Source organism: Xenopus tropicalis, chromosome 2 (genome assembly GCF_000004195.4).
Source record: "Xenopus tropicalis strain Nigerian chromosome 2, UCB_Xtro_10.0, whole genome shotgun sequence".
Taxonomy (NCBI): domain Eukaryota; kingdom Metazoa; phylum Chordata; class Amphibia; order Anura; family Pipidae; genus Xenopus; species Xenopus tropicalis.
The window spans coordinates 57,481,991-57,501,956 of NC_030678.2; the positions used below are offsets into that span (position 1 = coordinate 57,481,991).

The 19,966-nt window shown below is 38.7% G+C and overlaps 1 non-coding gene across 1 annotated transcript; it reads right to left on the reverse strand.

Moving 5' to 3' along the window:
- Positions 1 to 2,165: 2,165 nt before the first annotated feature.
- On the reverse strand, positions 2,166 to 2,274 carry LOC116409348. Its single transcript, XR_004221790.1, has one exon. It is a non-coding gene; the product is annotated as a U6 spliceosomal RNA (small nuclear RNA).
- Between the last annotated feature and the right edge of the window lie 17,692 nt (positions 2,275 to 19,966).

A 19,966-nucleotide genomic window follows, 5' to 3' on the forward strand; every position in this document is an offset into this window, starting at 1 on the left:
ACAGGTAATATTAGTAATAGAGGCAGTTTAATGGCTCTAAGGTGATATACCTTCTGGCGCCTCTATAAGGAGCTGTGGGATTATGTTTATGGCAACTTCTAATTAAAAGTGTTCCTCTAGGTTTGCAAATACAGTCTTCAAAAGTGTGCTATATTTAGCTGTAACTATATTACATTTTAGTTTGGTAATTATATAATGGAACAGATACCATGACTTACATTGAAATTGAAATTGAAATATACCATGCCATATTAATTTACAGAGAAAGACAAGGTACAGTTGTCCCGGGTTTTGTATAGAAAGATTTCTTAACTGGCTTATGCTTCTTAAAATTCATTCTCCAGCTTTATATTTATTTGGAACTCTTAAAGGAGAAGGAAAGGTAAAAACTAAGTAAGCTTTATCAGAAAGGTCTATGTAAATACAGCCATAAGCACTCACAGAAATGCTGCACTGACTTCTCTGAAAAAAGATTTATTGTGTCTGTAATTCCAGTGCCAGAGACACGCAGCTTTCTGTTCTCTGCTCTTTCCTGCTCCCCCCTCCCTCAAGAATGCTAAGAACTCACTCCCCCCCCATAGGAATGTGGATCTGAGCCAATCAGCAGGAAGCTGACTCATAGTCTTACGGACTGAGCATGTTCACTTGGTCTGGGTGTCTGTGCAGGAGTGAGGCATTATGGGAACTTTCTTTACACAGCTCGGCCTTTTTTCTTCCTGTTTGGCTTCTGATCTTCTGAATAGAAGAAATATGGGGAGACTTAAGGGCACTATTGAGACAACTGAAGGTATGCCTGCAGCTTGAGATTAACTCTTTATTAGCCTTTCCTTCTCCTTTAACTCAGGTCTGGTATAAAAGCATGGCCTAATGGAACTCAAAGCCAGTCTGCAAAAATTGTAATGGAGAATAAGAAAACAAGTTACATAACATGGACCTTACTGGGCTTTGAACATCTTTTTACAGAAGAAAATCAAGGGAAAAGTTAAAGGGCTAGTTCATTCTTTACTAGTTTTTCAATAACTTAGCTTTTTGTTCAGAAGATTTTATTTTAGTGGCTATCTGGGTCCTAGGGTCTTGAATAAGAGACTGGAGTATGAATAGCAGAGAGTCTATATAGATAGATAAGTAATAAAATGTAACAGTAATTGTGTAGCCTTAGAGGGCAGAAGTTTTTGGCTGCTGGGGTCAGTGACCCCCATTTAAAAGCTGACAAAAGGAAGAAGGCAAATGATTTAAAAACTATAAAGAAACTATAAAGAAAATAAAGAAGACCAATTGAAAATTGCTAGGAATAGGGCATTCTGTAACATAGAACCACCCCTTTTAGAGGCTGAAAGTCTCTTACTGCTATACTTTACTCATATTTTTCAAACATTTTCATAGATACAGACAAGAATGTTATAAATGCCTCACTTTAAAAAAAAACCAAAAACTGTTTCTCTTTCCGACAACTATCTCTAGCTATAACCCAGTGACAGCATGACTCAAAAATCATGCCAGGATTTAGGAATAAAACTGTTAAGATTGAGAAAACCCAGTAACCATATATTTGCTGGTAAATATAAATAAATGTAGTGTTATAACTACCCTGCTTGTTTTGTAACTTCCTGGTCTCATAAGCTGCCATAATGCTTGTTACTTTTAGCTGCAATTCCAAACATTAAGCAGCAGGTGGAACCCAATTCTCTCTTCAGAAATGTTGAACTTGGCTTGGCACAGAAGCAAATATTACTGTCTATCACTGTCTGTTTTAGGGTGGTATGCCCCTCAGGCTGCATAATGCTGCCAAGGAATGCTGCACTCTCATAGGCAGAGGGTGACATTTTTGTTTGGGAAGGCTAAAGATGGCCCATACACAGACTGACCTACAGCTAATGTGAGACTTAGTGGATTCGCTGCTGGTGTAAAAAATTAACCTCCCAACTACCTCTTGCCGTTCCCACTGACTTCCAAGGATTCTGTGCAAAAGTGCGGGTGGGGGTGCTTTTTTTTACCCTAAAATACTTCGGATGTAAAAGTATTCATACGTGCACTTCTGTGAGGGGATCTGCAAACATTTGTGTTTGTGATCAGTTAGCTTAAAGGGGTAGTTCACCTTTAAATTCACTTTTAAGATATTGTAGACTGATATTCTGAGACAATTTGCAATTTGTCCTCTTATTTTTTTTCATATGGAACGCTTCACATATTTGCGTGTCATCCTTGCACAGGGGCCATGCTAATCTTCTCTGTATCGTTCCAATTTTTTTATTTTTTTGTATATGTGCTGCCGAAGCAAGCACGGTCCTCTTTTATTTTTAATGGTTTTCAGTTATTTAACTTTTTGTTCAGCAGCTCTCCATTTGGTATTTCAGCAGCTATCTGGTTGCTATGGTCTTATTTACCCTAGCAACCAGGTAGTGGTTTAAACAAGAGATGGGAATATGAATAGTTAAGGGGCCTGCATGGAAAAATAAGTAATAAAAAATTACAATAATAATAGCCTCGCAGAGCAATAATTTTTGGCCCCCAATTGAAAGCTGGAAAGAGGCAGAAGAGAAAGGCAAATTATTCAAGAACTATAACAAAAATTAATTAGGAAGACCAATTGCAAAGTTGCTAGGAATAGGCCATTTTATAAAATACTAAATGTTAACTTAAAAGTGAACCACCCCTTTAGATGTGTTTACATTAGTTTTATAGCAAGAAAGGCAGTGGGTACTGACACCTCAGGCACATCATATACGGTGAGACGCAGTCTATATTTACAAATGCAGCACATTATATGCAGTGAGATGCAATGGGTACTGATGGCAGATATTCAGGCCCTGACTCTATATAACTGATACACAACATTGGCTCCACTGTAACTAGAAATTAACAAAACAATGACAAAATTGAAAAAATCACAAAAAGAGAAAAAAAGCACAATGAGCTTTTTCAGGGGGAAAGAGTTAGCTTACCATCCATTTGTTAGGGTAGGGGATAGGGATATTATAGAGGTCAGGTCAGGCAAAAAACAATTTAATTTCAGCTAGTAATTCTGCCTTTAGAACTGTATAGTACCTGTGTATAGTACCTGTGGGAATGGGATGAAATATGCAGCAAAAGTTGAGAGTTGGTTCACCGGTAAAGTTTAAAGTCTGCAGATTCTTCTTTTCAGTCTTCATTTCTGCATTGCCTTCAGTTTGTAATATCTCCCCGAGCCCTGTCTGCATCTGTGCTTTGTGGTTAATTTTACTGTCTGTCAAAAAAGCTGTGCTCTGATTGGAGAATCCACAAGAAGAAAGATCCAATCAGAGCACATCGGAACCAGCTTGCAGGAGCAGAAGATTTCCAGGACAGTGCAGAAATGGAGTGAAGTTTTTTTTTGTTATGCCTTTTTTTAATGTGCCAAGCAGGGCATCCAGATATTTTTCATTTCTTTATTACAATCAGCTCAGCTACAGCTCTTTTACTGACTTCCTTGTCTAGCATGAAGCTCCACCCCTTTTGCATGGCTTCATGCTAGACAAGAAAGCCAGTAAAAGAGCTGCAGTTCAACTGATTGTAATAGAAAAACAAAACAAATCTGCATGCAGGGGAAATGTATGTTATTCTGGGGGCTGTTTAAAGTAATTTTAAAATAAAAGGCTTATTTATCCATTAATTTGTGCACCTGGCATGCAGGTTAGGAGACAGGTAGGGGATGGGAGGTGGTATGCCTATGTGCCTCCCGCCCCTCACCAATACAGCACTGAGCCAGCCAGCATAAAGGTATAGAGGTATTCATAGAGGTAGCGGCATGTCTCTGAAATGGAGCACAGAGACTTGTAGAAATGCAGAAAAAGCATAGGCCAGTATGCAAAATTCAAAAAAAGGAAAGGCAATCGCTTTGTATGAAATGTAAATGACAATTAAAGGGTTTTTTTTATGACTGGGTAATTTTTATATCCATTTGGCTGTATGGTTTGCAAGACTTCAAAGAGTGCTGTTACCCTAACAAATGCACTTATGTTGAAAGTGTACAGGTATCTGTTACTTTGCCCCTTAATGACAGACATATTCACAAGAAAGTACATCTGCTTTATGTCCTTTATGTTATAGGAAATCCTAAGATGCTTTAGATTCACTCTGAGGTCTAGAGAGCTCAGATAAAAGCATATAGGGCGAGGGCAAGGGAATATTTACAAGTTAGAAATATGGAGAAGGAATATTTCTGAATTTATTAGGCTTAGGGGGTATTTCTTTATTGAATATTCAACCTATCACAGGCAGTTTGCCTTGTTATCTCCAAGCCTGAACTATGCTTGTTATTTCTTTTGGAACAGTTAACATTTTTTGCCTCATTTCTTTACATTTAGATTTTTTTTATTATAAACAACACAATTTGACAAGTTCTTAACATTAACACCATAATGTAAATTGTGGAGTTATTATTAAGCCTACAATGCCTGCATAGCTTAAACTTTTCAACACAGAGTTTTTAATAAAGCAGGGAAAGCTGAAATACCGCCAGCCTCACAGCCTCATATGGGATAGGAGGAAACCCCAGCATTGCAGCGCATATAATCAAAACCGGAAATCCTTTGATCTGGCTCTGTGATTAGCTGGATTTTATTTAGCTTACATTTGTTATCCGTCTTTAGCTAAACAATTTCACTTTGCTGAACAAAAGCCACGGCAATTTATAACTACGCAGCGTTCAGAAATGCCTGCTGCCTTATGATTTACTATACAATGACATTATGGTCCGGATATATTCGACAGGGAGAAAACTTTTAGCTATTATAGGTCTTCTGTTTCAGTGTTATTCCTAAAGCCTAGTCATGAAACAGAGGTGCTTTATGGCCACTTTATAACAAAAGTAGATATCGTAGGATAAAAATGGTTTGGGGATTTTCTTTTCTGATGTTTAGAACCTTCAGCATGGATTTCAAAGAACTATAAATGCTTTTAAAGTTTCCTTTTAGAAAGAGGACTTGAAGCTTTTGTCTCATGCTGTTGTTTGACTGCTACTGTCTGCTTAGGGAGAACCCCAGAAGTCAAACTGTTTTAAATGCTGTAAGTGCCCTGTTATGAAGCAGCCTGCTCGGGGCTGTCCAAACGCACAGTAGAGCAAAATTAAAACTTAAAAACCCAAAGTTTTGCTCTACTGCATTTGGGCACAGTCCAGGGCTGCAGTGAAGATCCTCAGGACAGAAAGAAGATGCAGCCTCAGTAGAAAAGTACAGTGACATGGTGCATATGTCAGTGAAGAGAAGAGCAAGCCTGAGCTTTCATTATCACAAATAGGCACTCCCTGAGTGATTAACCCGTTCCCTCTCCTTTAAACTGCAGTTTTTTTTCTCATACTGTTTCATACTTCCCGACTGCATTTCTGGTTTGAAACATGAAGGCAACTTAGAGATACTGGGAGTCAAATGGTAGGATGGACTTGAGAAGCTGAATCTAAACTATTAATCCTGCCATGTGGCCCCTACAGTTCGAGCCAGCAGCTTATCTGCCTGGGTATTGGGCAAACTGATAGGCCTAACTGACCAGATATCAATTAGGTAGGTCCAGGGTCGGTACTGGGCTGCCGGGGCCCACTAGGGCTTTTTTCTCTGGTGTCCCGGCGGCCCAGTCCGACCCTGGGCAGGTTTAAAAAAGGACCACATTGGCATGTTGATGCAAAAAGAACCCCTTATTGCCAACCTCACCAAACTCACAAAATCACACTGCAATTTTACCCTTTTTAAACCACTGTAATCAACAGGAACACAATTCACACCTAGAAAACATTCACAGAAACCTCAGTGTCCCAAAAGTTACCCTATTTTACTATGTGGGCATAGGTCTGCCTTTCAAAGCGGTGCAATTTTTTTTGCAACTTGTGTCTCTGTAATGTTTTTTTCACCAACTTTATAAATATAGCCAAAATATGGTATTTCTATGCCAGTAACAATGTTACAGATTCTTAAATATTTTAATAGCAGTGTCCCAGCTATTGTTCCATGAGTATCCATGAAAGCTAAAATGCATTTGGCTTATGCTGGCCTCCATTCTGAATCCAATCTGAATCCCCCTGCTTCCATCGCCAGCTCCACAGTTTTAAAACCTATGATCAAAGGTCTTGCGCACAATAAGATGTTTCATAGATGGAAATACACAAACAAAAAGTCACACGAAAACAGATTTTATTAATACACAGGAGCAGGTCACACTGGCAGCGGTGACAGGTGATCGATTGCTCAAATTTTTTTCTCTCAATCAAAATAAATGGAGTCGCCCAAAAATTCATATAACAGAAATTATTTTGTGATTTGCCTGCCAACGTTTGCTTTCGATTTTGACATTACTGAGATTTTTCTTCCATAACAAAACAGTCTCATGGAAACAGAGAGCATGCAGGGCTAAAAATATTAGAGAATGCATATTCAGCAACCTCTGGCTGCCACTATTGTCCAAACCCCCCCACCCCACTGCTGCATGCAGCATTTAACCAAAGAATAGTAATAAGTTTGTGGGGCCAGGGCCCCCACAAACATTTTTTTCAGAAAATGAATCCCTTTGGCCCATTTTATCATCCAAGGCAGCAGAGTCATCGCACTTTCCCCTTCTCCTACCTTTCCTCTGGCCTGGGTGAGGAAGAGTACAATTTTACATTTTTCTACACTAAAATATCTTTCTTTCCTGCTAAAAAAAAAATTAGCAGTTTACCTCTTTAAATTACATATGGCCAACTATTTGCCACTTCTGGAAAAATACTGCCTTACAAATATTATTTATAATATTACAATATTTATATTATATATGGATATTCCATACAGGAAAAAAAGGTCCAACAAGTCATCTTCATAGACAGAAATGTGATGTCTAAGAAATTGCTCTTGATTGGCACATTCTGAAGCTAAGGTAGAAGAAATGGAGTTTAATTCTACAAAATGCTCTCCAGAACTTAGATATAAACTGCAGACCTCTGTTGGAGAGAAACTGAACATACAGACCATTAAAATAGAACATTTGCTGTATGAACATTGAGAGTTCAAAAGCAGAGCTGCGGAGTTGGATAGAGGAACGCAATTGGCCATTTCACTTAACAATTAAATAACTATGTTGCCCTGGGATGGTGGTAAATCTTCAGTAAAGGATATGCCCATTGGTGGAAAAGAACAGGCATAGAATGTAGGAGGCCCAGTGGAGAGATTGCTTGGCAGAAGCACAAGTAGAACAGAAGGTATCTGCCACCAGACAGATTGCTTAAGGAATTCTAAAGTGTTTTAAAAGCCAGGAGGACCTGCTTGTTTAGAATAATAGGATTGATGGAGAGCAGAAAGATACAGATCAGAAGGGACAAAAATTAGTCCAATGGGTTATCACTAGAAACAAGGTATCGAGTAGACTAGATCTTGAGGCAGAACTGAAAAAGTAAGGCACTTATCTTATATGGAGGAATGGTGAATCCTTTGTCTCTAGAGAGGGCATCAGCCCTTTTAATACGGAGGACTGGTCAATATGTAATAATAACATTAAACTAGGAGAAGAAGATGGCCCATTGAACTTGTTGGGGAATTAATCTCTTTAATGCTCAAAATTATTATATACATTTTATGGTCAAGATACAGTAAATAATTTTATAATATAAATATATTTATAAATATCATAGGTCTGCTCAGGCTGTAAACACTTTTTAGAGAAATAGGTACAAGGATACAATTTCCCAGTTGATCACTTACCTCCTGTACTCCATATAACCTCAGTAAAATAAAGTAGATGAGGTTTTTGATGTTTTAAAATGTAAGCAGAAGCAAAGGCCTCTTTAAAGATTCAAGGCCTTCCAGGGCATAAAGGGAATGTGTTTTTTTACTTCTTTGTGCATAAGGCCAAGAATATGATCTTTATGTAAGGAGAAGACTTTGATAAACTGTCTGTTGTAGTTGTAATAGCCAAAAAATCACTAGATAGCCTAAGTATAGTTTGGAATGGAGGAGATTTTATGGGGATCCATTTCAAACATCTTGTGTCAGATTACATTGTATATACTAGTAAATGAAGGGAAAGTTGGACTATTAAAAATTGGCATACACCGTGTTTTTCCTTAAAACTTCCTTGTCAAATTCTTGGTAGACGGCCAGGGAATTACAAAGCCTAAAGGGTATCACTAAATATTTATAGCACGCTTTCATGATGTTAAAGGTTGTCTTTCACTGGTCACACTAAAGGAAAAGACCATAAGGCTTTTTAAAGCAAATTTAGTGAAAACTTGTTTGTAAAGAAACGGTGCAAGGGATGACATTTTTGACCATTATTTTGTTCATGCAAGGACTCAGATCTCCACCCTTCTTCAATACAAAAAAATCAGGCAGGCCAAGCAAGTCCTACTTAATTTCCTGGGTTTTCCAGAAGAAGACAGCTATAGATCTCTGCTGCGGTGGGGGACTAACTGCTCTGAAATGCCTTTCCACTGGCAACAATAGAAGTCACCAGGGGAAAGGTCTACACGTTGATTTAGCTTTCCAAAGTCGCGCAAAGAGGACTTTAGAAAGCTGAAGCGATACGTAGGCCTTTCCATCGACAGCTCCTGTTGTTTTCGGTGGGAAGGCATTTTTACACGGTTAGTCGCCCGTGTCTGTGGGCCATCAACCTAAAGGTGGCCATACACCTTACAATTACGTTCCCACCCTCCACTGATGTTCAGAGCTGAATCATCAGATATGGAGGTAGAAACAATAGGGATTCTACCTCTACTTGACGATTGAGCCCTAAACGCAGTAAATACCCCAGCTGGTTGTGTCAGTAGTTGCAACTGACTTGCACATAGAGGATTGGACACAAACAACAAAATGCAACTGCAAAGTGAAATTATAACCATTCTAACATAAAATCTAAAATGGCATTCACCCTAACTTAATTGTGTGCAATTTATTATTTACAAACACATATGCATCTGTATCAGTACAAAAAACGCAATTATGCTGGAATTCTGGGAATAAAAACATTGCATTATTGTAGACCAAGTATAATCTGTGCATTACTGCATGAAACCTTTGCACTACTAGAGATTGCACAACAAATAACTGGGATTTGTATTATTGCATATAGCGGATTTCATTTAACAATGATGCCAAATTGCAAAAAATTGAGACAGTATGCCATGTAAAAGTTGCATTAACATTATTATGAGCAGCACATGGGTGGGTGTGGGCATTCACATACATATCCTTTAATTGCACACAATTTTATGGATCCAGAGAAAGAGGACTTACAAGCACAGGAGCCTTGTACTTAAATTCTGATAGATTTAGAGGCACATAAACAATTCTGAAGAGGAGGTTTTAGAGGTAATACTCAATATAATTGATATTTACGCAATCAATGCCTTCATTAATCATTGCTGTGGTTTTGAGAAAATCTGCATTGCCTTAAATTCTTCCGCCAATGTGCATTAGAAGCCTTACTAACATTCACATTTGGTGCACAATAGTCTACAAGAGCGCTGGACATGCAGCAACAACTATACTGCGAACAAATACCAGATATTCATCAACAGCCTGAGTGAAGCAGAGAACTGTGGTGGTGTATTCTATTAATGCTTTGTATGAGGCTCATTAATCCATGCTGAGCTACGGTGCGCATTCCTTAGACACGTACTCTTGGCACAGAATGTATGAAGCAGAGTAAACAAACAGAAATATTCTTGGAATAACTAATGTGAGGTAATGCAGACCTGGCAGAGCAAATGAAATCTGAACATGCCTTATCTATCTCCCTTGGAAACTACAACATCTGAATCAAATGGAAAAGGTCACACGTGTTCCGAGAAAATAAGGCTCATCACTACTGCATTAGGGTGAACATAAGGAGAGGTACATTGAGCTAGTGGCCCACTGAACTTCAGAATCATTTTGGCAGAATAGTACTAGGTTTAATGCTCTATTAGTGCATAGCACACGGGCATCGGCTCACTTGGCATCTGGCACACTTGACAGGTATAGTTAGAATTAGTTTCTTCCGTAAAAGCTTAATTGCTTAAAGGAACATTAATACTGAAATGCGAATCGCTAACATAAACCAAAAATGTTTGCATATCCTTTATCATGTTTCTTATTGTATGCCTACTGGGCTGAAAGCTGTGTGATAATCATACTTGTGGCATGGGTTCCACAGTACCAAGGGAAACACTTCACCTTAGTTTACCCTGTATAGTATACTATGTCATAAGGTACGACTAGTTAAATGATTCATTTAAATAAATACATAAATTACCTCCTAATCTGTGGAGTATAGGTCAGGACAATTAAAAAAGATAAAGTTCCACAACAAATAAATAATAACCCATAAAGGACACCAAAGTTTGGGTGTTGTTACTGCTAGTGGGCTTCCTGCCAGTTCTATGAGCTAAGGATTGAAACCATTTAAAACACTTGTGGCCATAAAGGACTAAGGAGCATGAACACACCCAAGCCCAGAATGTTAGTATAGAGAAAGTCCTTGTCATCATACCATAAGGAGTCTGTTTCGTGCATCCCTTTTTCACTCAAGGCCAAATAAGGGTTTCAACTTGTTTCCTATTATGTCTGAGAGCTAGCACTTCCCTGGGTGTGTGTGTCTGAAGCTATGCTACACTATGGGGGACATTTATTAAGGCACGAACGCTCCGAGCGTATTTTTCGTACCTTGCGACAAAATTTGTGCAACAAAATCGTATTGTCGAGCTGAGTACAAAGGATTAATTCAAGCTTCGTTATCGTGACTTTCCTTGGGCCAGGTTGGAGCTGCAGAGTGCCATTGATTCCTATGGGAGGCTTCCAAAATCTTGCACAGAAGGATCAAAGTCGGAAAATTTTTCCCGCTGTTTACATCATTCTGTACGAAAATTTCGGATTGCCAGTACGATATTATCGTGATTAATCTGATTTTTTCGTAAGCATTTTCGTGATATTTGCGATCTTCAGAAATGATTGTATCCAATCCGAATTTTTACCATTCGGGATTTGAACTCGTGATTTGATGAATGTAGCCCTATAATTATGCATTGGCCTTTCTGGTGTGTGCCTGGTATGTGCTTGAGGAAACCAATACAAGCAGTTTATGTCATGAGAGAGTGTTTTTACTCAGGGCAGCAAAGACAGATTCAAGTGCAGTAGAGTAGAGAAAACATGAAGGACAACAAGTCCTGCTAGGTCTCATACCCCCTTCTCCTCTTAAGGTGGCCATACACGAGGCGATTTCGCTCGTTGTGCGATGAACGATTATATCGACAAACGATCGTATGGCGATCGAGTTCCCATACGATATGCCATCCACGGGCAACGATAATTCGGGAAAGATTTCGTCGCATCATTATCGTAAAATACGTACGATCGTACATCTACGTATGATCGAATGTCGTTGACTTCCGCTGCTGGCAATCGTGACATGCGCAGAGAACAATCGTTGAAAGACAAATGTCTGACACTCACACCAACTGGCAGATTTTATCGTTAAACGACCAAAATTTTTAAACCTGGCCGATCGATTTTGGGGACGATAATGTCGGCTCGTTTAGTGGGCCGACGATCGTTCGTACACCACCAACTATACAATAACTTAACGATAGCATCGGATCGTTCGGGAATCGGTCGTTTGTAAGTAAAAAATCGGTCCGTGTATGGCCACCTTTAGTGTTAAAGTTCTTTTGAGCAGGGCCCTCTTTACCTCTTGTATCAGTTGTTTTTTGAATGTTATCTGTATGTTCAATGTATACACCCATTTTTTGTACAGTGTTGTGGAATATGTTGGCACTAGCCAATGACAACGAGCAAAACAAAGTAAGCTTTCTTCCTTATATTGTATCAAGACCAGATCTAAGATCCTGTTAACCTCATTAACGCATGGGGGCTGATTTTCAATCATAGGTGCTACACTGCAGTTACCAATAGCAACCAATCAGTGATAAGTTTTTAAATTTCTACCACAAGGTAGAAAATGAATGCAAAAGCCTGGCTTGGTTGCTACTGGCAACTGAGCTTATGCAACTTCAAACCTTTTTTAAAAAAAAAAAAAATTGCAATAAGTCTCTTTGCATACATGCTAGGAAATTTTTAGCTCCATTTTTTTTTGTTGGTAAAATTAGGGTTTATCATTTGACAATGCTTTTTTGAGTAACCATTTGTTGTAAGGGTTTCAATGATCCCCATGTTGTTCATCACAAGTGGTACACTACAAGGAAAGCAGGGACTTATTTTCTTAGAGAGAATTAAGTGGCCATTTTATGGTCACAGTGTTCAAAGTGCAACTTTGGGCGCAAGTGGCTGTGTTTTTTTTACCCACAGTGCAGCATTTTCCCAACAATCCCAGTATAATTATTGCACCGGCCCTAATTGTGATAATGAAAAAAAAAAATTTTGGTGCAAGGAATTAAAAAATGACAGCTGCACCCAATTCTTTATGCACAAGCCCCCTGCAACTATTTAGATTCAAAATATTCCATTCCATATAAATGTTATGGAATTTGCAATGACTGTGCTGATTACAAAATGGCAGTTAATACAAATGCATGTTTGAGAGGCAACATTGCCCTCTATTAAACAAGGATAGGGGAAACCATGCCCAGGGAATGTGGAGCTTTGGAGCCCCCACTACCTTCGAGGGTGGAGGTAGCTTCAGGGTGCTCCTGTGCCGATAGATGCTCTGTGTTGATTAAGAGGAGCAGAGCTGAGCGCAGCTATATGGAAGTACAAGGAGCAGCTTTAGACAGATCGGCATTTTTTCGAGCGGTGACCGAGCCAGACTGAGCAAATGCAGCCTCTGCCTACTTTTCACTAGCTGCTGATTTACTAACTTGGCACAGAAAACGCAGAACCAGGAAGCAGAGAAGGAAGAAACAATAGCAACCAGGAATGTCCCGCAGCTGTTTTGTATAATTTATCCACTATGGTTTGAAGTAGGCTAGTTCAACCAGCATTAACAACAACAATAAATATTGTCCTTTAAAAATATTGATCTGCCCTAAAAAGTTTACCCTTATGATTCCCATTGTCAGTGACACAAGTAATAGCATTTGTTTAAAGAATACCTGAATGTAATGCAGATTTTTGCAGGTACGGCAATCCACAAACAGGACAAGGGGTTTTGACGCTCTAGGCAAAACTGCCCAGTGCTATCTCTCTCACACTTCTATTTACAACATACAGACGTAGTCTTTGTTTTAAAAAACATTGTACAGGAATAGGACCTGTTATCCAGAATGCATTCCGGATAAGAGGTCTTTCTGTAATTTGGATCTCCATACCTTAAGTCTACTAAAAAATCAATAAAACATTAATTAAACCCAATAGGATTGTTTTGCATCCAATAATGATTATTTATATCTTAGTTAGGATCAATTACAAGGTTCTGTTTTATTACTACAGAGAAAAAGGAAAATCAGTTTTAAAATTCTGAATTATTTGATTAAAATGGAGTCTATGGGAGACGGGCTTTCCATAATTTGGAGCTTTCTGGATAAGGGGTTTCCGGATAAGGGATCCCATACCTGTACCCCTTCATCCCTATTTATTTCCCATGGTTTCCACTCCAATTCTACTTCCTTTGTCCAATTTTCTCCTTTTTTATACTCGTTCTTACTTTCCATTGTTCTATTTACCCAGTCTTATCTTTTTCTTATCCTTTTCCCTCTATCCTACTTTATGCTCCTCTACCCATGTGCAATTTACTCTTACTTGTCTAAAATGCTATTACCTCCTTATTTGCCCTTATCCTCTTTTAACATTCTCTCTTTTCAGTTCCCAATGTGTCATTTTTTTAGTAAGGGTTGTCCCCAGAAATGTTATCTTACTTTATCACTTTCTGTGGATGAAAAAAAAATGGGTTAAATGAGAAGCAAATGCTAATAAAGAGTTAATCTCAAGCTGCAGGCATACCTTCAGTTCTCTCAATAGTGCCCTTAAGTCTCCCCATATTTCTCCGATTCAGATAATCAGAAGCCTCATAGAAAAAAAAAAATGCTGAGCTCTGTAATAAAGTTCCCATAATGCCTCACTCCTGCACCAAGACCATGCGCAGTTAGTAAGACTATGAGGAAGCTTCCTGCTGATTGGCTCAGATCACACATTCCTAAGGGGGTGGGGGAGTTCTTAGCTTTCTTGAGGGAGGGGGGAGAGGAGAGAGCTGCGAGTCTCTGGCACAGGAAAACAGAGACAACAAATCCTGTTTCTTTTGACAGATAAGTCAGTGCAGCATTTCTGTGAGTGCTTATGGCTGTATTTACATAGACCTTTCTGATAAAGCTTACTTAGTTTTTACTTTTCTTTCTTCTTTACACACCCTTGCATATAGACACACAGCATGTGGGACTCCTGTTGTCATGCTATGCCACATAAAAAATGGTTGGAGCAAGTGTATGGGAATTACATATCAACATTCACCTGATAGCACTAATACAATTTGCAAATATAAGATCTATATGTAATCACTGGAACAGCACACAAACTCTTGGGGAAAACAGAGAACCACAATAAAATGAGAAATACAGCGAATAAGACAGGTAAGTAAATGATTGAAGCCAACATGTTGGGTGAAGTGGGGCAAGGAGGTGGTATGATGAAAAATATCTCTCAGAGAGAAAGAGAACATAGAACAGCAGAAAATGCTTACTTCTTATTTCCTACGAAATAGCTTTTTAGGTTTCCAGGAATATATTTGCCCTACCCCAACTCCAAGGGGCAGCCCATCACATCCACAAAATAGAAACTGACCCCGAAAAAATGCCTACCTCTTTATGGCAGAAAAACATATTCAAGGGCAGCAATATTTAAAGCTATTTCACATCTTTATTATAAGGATATGAAATGAGTGTTTGTTTTTTTTTAATTAATGAATTAACTTTTAGTCATGACCCCAACATAGCAGGAAATTATCCTCGCACCACTATAAAATGTATGACAGCTGAAAATATACTTCACATTTTACATTTAAAAGAAGGCAGGCCATTTTCTTTGTAGGTTTTCATTAAACTCAATGACTCTAAAAGCAATTACGTTTCAGGTAGAATCATATTCAGAAAAAAGGATTTTTAGCTGAAACCCTAGCACTTATATTGTACTAAGGGCAGGTTAGTCGCTTTATCTGACAGTGGATCAATAGAATGATGAACAGCAGGTAATTGGGATTAGGATCTCATTTTTTATTGCAGTGGAATATGGCGTCTGTACTGTAATTTAATCCTCACCATAGACAATACTTGTATTAAAAAATCATTTGGGGGAATCCTAAACTTCCTAGTTCTTGGTACACCAATTGTATTTAAAGGGGACCTTTCACCGTAAGAAATCATTTTAAAGCCTTTTCTAGCATGTTAGTGTACACTTTACTTATGCTATATAAATGATAAATAAATCTTGTTTCCTTCAGTTCTGGAATTCACAGTCACAGCAAGCAGGCAGGTACCATTTTGTGGACACAGCTCTGCATCATTCTAAAATCTGGAGCAGAATAGGGGCCCTGATGGCCATGCACAGGATACACAATTATAGCCTGGGAGTAGGGAGGGGAAAGAGAAAAGTGCAGTGGCATCCTGTAAGCGCAGAAAAAGAAAAAATGAAAAGTGGTTGCTATGCCTGAGGCATAGAAGTGGGGAAAGCAATCTATGATTGACAGCTGATATGTTTAAATATGGTTCATTATGGATGTTTTTCTAAAAATAAAGAATTTAAGTTTCATGGTTAACTTGAAAATTACTTTCATTAAACAGCTTATTGTGTATGGGTGAAAGGTCCCCTTTAATTGTAAATAAAATGGAACATGCCCTTTCTAAAAGGCTTTACATTACAGCAATAAAAATGACTTAATGTTTTAACCCCATTCAATGAAATCAAAATATATCTGGCATCAGCTACAAGCTGGTTTTTTAGCTTTTTAGAAAGGAAAGAAATTTTTATTTTTGTACCTTTAGTTGAGCAAATGGTGGAATATCTACAAAGTTTGTCGAGATGCTGTTGTAACGTTGTAGCATTTTCATTATATATGTGAAGCATGGCCTTGTTCAAATACATGTTCACTGACCAGCTAAAACAGCTATGGTACTAATCTATGGAGTCAGCTCATTAAGATCTATGGCACACTGTAGGGCTCAGATTTATTAACAGCAGGGCAAGGTGCAAAGTTCCAAAGAAAACCCCTGCCCTGCCTTTAGTGTCTGTGTTGTGGTTTAGAATTTTAGGTGGCACTAATGTGGCAAATCTATTGGCAGTAAAATGCCAAAATGACTTTCCTTCTCCTTTAAGGGCAGGTCAAGTTGGCAGCCCCTCTTCCACACTATACGCCCCGTGTTTTTTGGTAGATATCCTCTTCAAGGTATACAAGGTAACCCAACTCACTGGCATATCAGTGGGAAGCATTCTGTAGCATTATATAGCATATGATCTATATCAGTGATCCCCAACCAGTGGCTCGTGAGCAACATGTTGCTCCCCAACCCCTTGGATGTTGCTCTCAGTGGGCTCAAAGTAGGTGCTAAATTTTGAATTTCTGGCTTGGAGGCAAGTTTTGGTTGAATAAAAACCCAGTGTAAAGCCAAACAGAGCCTTCTATAGGCTACCTGTGTAAATAGGGGCTATTAAGTAGCCAATTATAGCCCTTATTTGCACCCCCAGGAACTTTTATTCATGCTTGTGTTGCTCCCCAACACTTTTTTCCATTTGAATGTGGCTCACGTGTTTAAAAGGTTGGGGATCCCTGATCTATAGCATTAAAGGACCATAATGATTTTTGAAAGGAAAAAATACATTTTCCCCTCATTCAACCTAATTAATTTAGGGTTAATGTAGAAGCTTTTGGCATCTGAAAAGTGTCTCCATTGTTGAAAGGAAAAGCCAATTAACTGAAAAAAAAACTGCTGAAGCTGCCTACAGGTGCCTGATGCTGAGATGCAGAGAAGACAATAGTCTGTTTGCACTATGGAGTTTCATATCAACGTAGCACAGTGTTCCGCCTTTGGCACCTCTTCTGATTGCTTCCATGGCTGAGGTGGGGGATTTAAAATGTGCTTAGTCTTGACAAATGTATCCATTCTGTAAAAGGAAACTATATTTTTTCTTTATGGACCTTGAGCATTGCTGAAGTCTTTTACCTCTTTAATCTGTTGCATGGCTTGTGTGTTTTTCATTCCTTAGGGTCCTTATACACAGACATTTACAACTGCGTTCATTACAGTACCCTGAGTGAAGAATAAATTCAGTTAACTCCAATGTTCCCAAGCAGAGGAATGCACAAATCGAGTCACTGCACAAGAACTCCCATGTTAAATGATACTGACGCATTCCTAGGAAAATCCATAGGTACTTGCCAGTATTACTAAAAATGATTGGGTGCCATATTTGCCCCCAGCATAGTGGTAGTTATTTCAGCTGACACTGCTTGATGTTCCCAGTAGCAGACAACTAGATCTCAATCAGAGTGGGCTGGAGACAGTGGGATTCTTTAATAGGCTAGAGTACTGATTTCATTTGCACCCCAGCCTGTGGGGATCTACTGGCCCCCAGAACACCACTTCCAATCCCAATCATTTCACAAGTACTGTGGGCTGGGGGGGGCTGGGGGGGGGGGCAGGGAATAAGTCAATAACAGCTAAGCAAGGTGCAAAGTGGACACAAACAGCCAGCATTAGTCCCTGGAGCAAATAGCAGTCAAATGCTTCAAGGACATAATTGTTGTATCGCTTATCAGTTGTATGTAATTTCTATGTTCCATGATTATACCTATTAATTGCACAGGGCTGTGAAACATGTTGACAATGTATATATACACAGTAATTATAATAATTATCAAATATTATTTTATATAACTTATTATTATATACATGCCAATATTTGAAGCCCCTTTGGGGCTACAACACAGTTTCTGATGACGAACTAGGACCGACAAATACTGAAAGAAAAAGATAAGGGATATTTTAAGTGGATTTCTAGTTCTAGGACTGCCGTTCTTGCCCATGGGCTGATTGTTTGGCAAGTGTAATACCAGCATATGTATGCCCCCTTTTTTCAATTATTGTGAGTCTGCAACTAAACATTTTGGTGGATAAATCTGCTGAGCAGTCATTAACTCCTTAACCCCCCATGTCTGTAAAGCATTAACCTCTTTCTAACCAATGACCTATAAAGCCATAATTAACCTTTTCAGATTTCAGAGATTTGAACAACAATTCATTAATGACTTAACTATAGCTGTAGAATGGAAATTCTGATCTCTGTCTGCTATAGACCCACAGAGCAGAAATAACAAGAGATTTAAGAGAGCCCAAATTAACCCCTTTATCTGCTAGAACCTGACAGGCACATGGTAATTACTCATTACCTGGCTTCCTTGGAGAAATCTGAAGAACAATGATTAATCTCTTTCCCTGAAGATCCATTATTAACACCTTAACTTCTAGCAAGCTCCAGAGCAGCAACCAACCCTCAAGGCTTGAACAGTGTTCTTTAGCTCTTTCTTTCCATTTGAGATAAATAAACCATTTGCTTATATATGAATTTACCAAATGCCATCGTCCATGAGAACCTTGCCAAAGTCCAAAAACATCCTGGACAACGAAACAGCTGTTGGCTCTGCGTCCCTTATCGTTATGCCTCTGCATGATACAAAGCAGCTTTTTATATATATGAATCGTTTCTTAACTAACCATTTGTGGGTCAATAAGGCTCACTGCAGAGCCCCGCAGAGCAGTTCTCAAGGTGCAAATCACCATGCTTTTTAACCCATAAGTCAGCACTTTTCCCCAAAAATTTCAGCCTCAATGTGGTACATATGCAGGGGTTAATGAGGCTTTAAATATTAAATAAGGAAAGCCTCAAATTCTTAGGGCTTAGTGCAAGATTCAGATTTGACTGAATACTAAGTCATGTGACTAAAGCTTTGGACACCTGAATGCAACATATTTTTGTTTAAAATGTATGATTTTTTTCCCTTTCCCTTTAAATATACAAATTAGAAGAAAATGAATGCAAATAAAATAAGGAATAAACAATGGTTTGGGGGAAAAGGGTGTTTTATTGACTTATTTTTGGTAGCGATTGCTCTGACCTTGAGCTGGTGGCATTAGGAATTGTAACAGCCAAGAGACAGATTCTGTTTATACTTGCTGGACCAGCTGTGCGAAGGTTAATACTACACTGAGCATTTGTTATTACAATAGATATCTATTCCAGCAGTTCTGCAGTGTTTTGTCTCACCATTTCAGCCAGGAGAATTATTTCTATTTTATACATATTTCCAGCAGTACAACTGTTGTTTCCATCAGCAAAGGTGTATGTGTGATTTCTCTGGAAACTATCTCGCTGCCAGGAAACCTGTTCGATGAATCTTTGCCAGGGGTTTTCGTAATGAGAAAGTTCAGGAGTTAGTGGGAGGCCAAGTATGGGATGCTGATGCCAGCCCCAGACAGGAAACAGAACTGTAAAGGTTTCATTGGGCTGTAACATATCAGCGCAGATAATAGAGCCCTACTGAGAATAATGTGAGCGAATAATGTTGGGGTAGCTTTTGTTGATCCTTTCAGATCTTGGAGCAGCCTTCAGCCTGTTAATGAGAGTACCTTTTGTGGAAAATATACCAGCCCTCTTATCTTCCATCTTTTTCCACCATTAATAATATTTGCCTAATTTGTGATCATTTGTACTGGCGAAAGACGGTAAAATAATGGTCAGATGGCAACTCCATAAATAGTGCTGGCAGTGGAGGAGCAGTTGACACTACACTTGTATTATGAATTTGTGTCATGAATATACTGACAAATAGGGAACAACTAGGGGGTCAAATCAGATTATATTTATTATTATTAGTGATGAGCGAATCTGTACCGTTTTGCCGAAAAAATAGCGAAACGACAATTTTGTAGTGCGCAACCATTTTGTTGCGTGTGTGTCCAATTTGTCACGACCGTGCCTATTTTGACATGGCCACGCCTATTTTTACATAACTTCCATTCTGACACAACTGCAACATTTTTTGATGCTGAATTTTCGCTGAAGTTTTGCAAACCTATCTT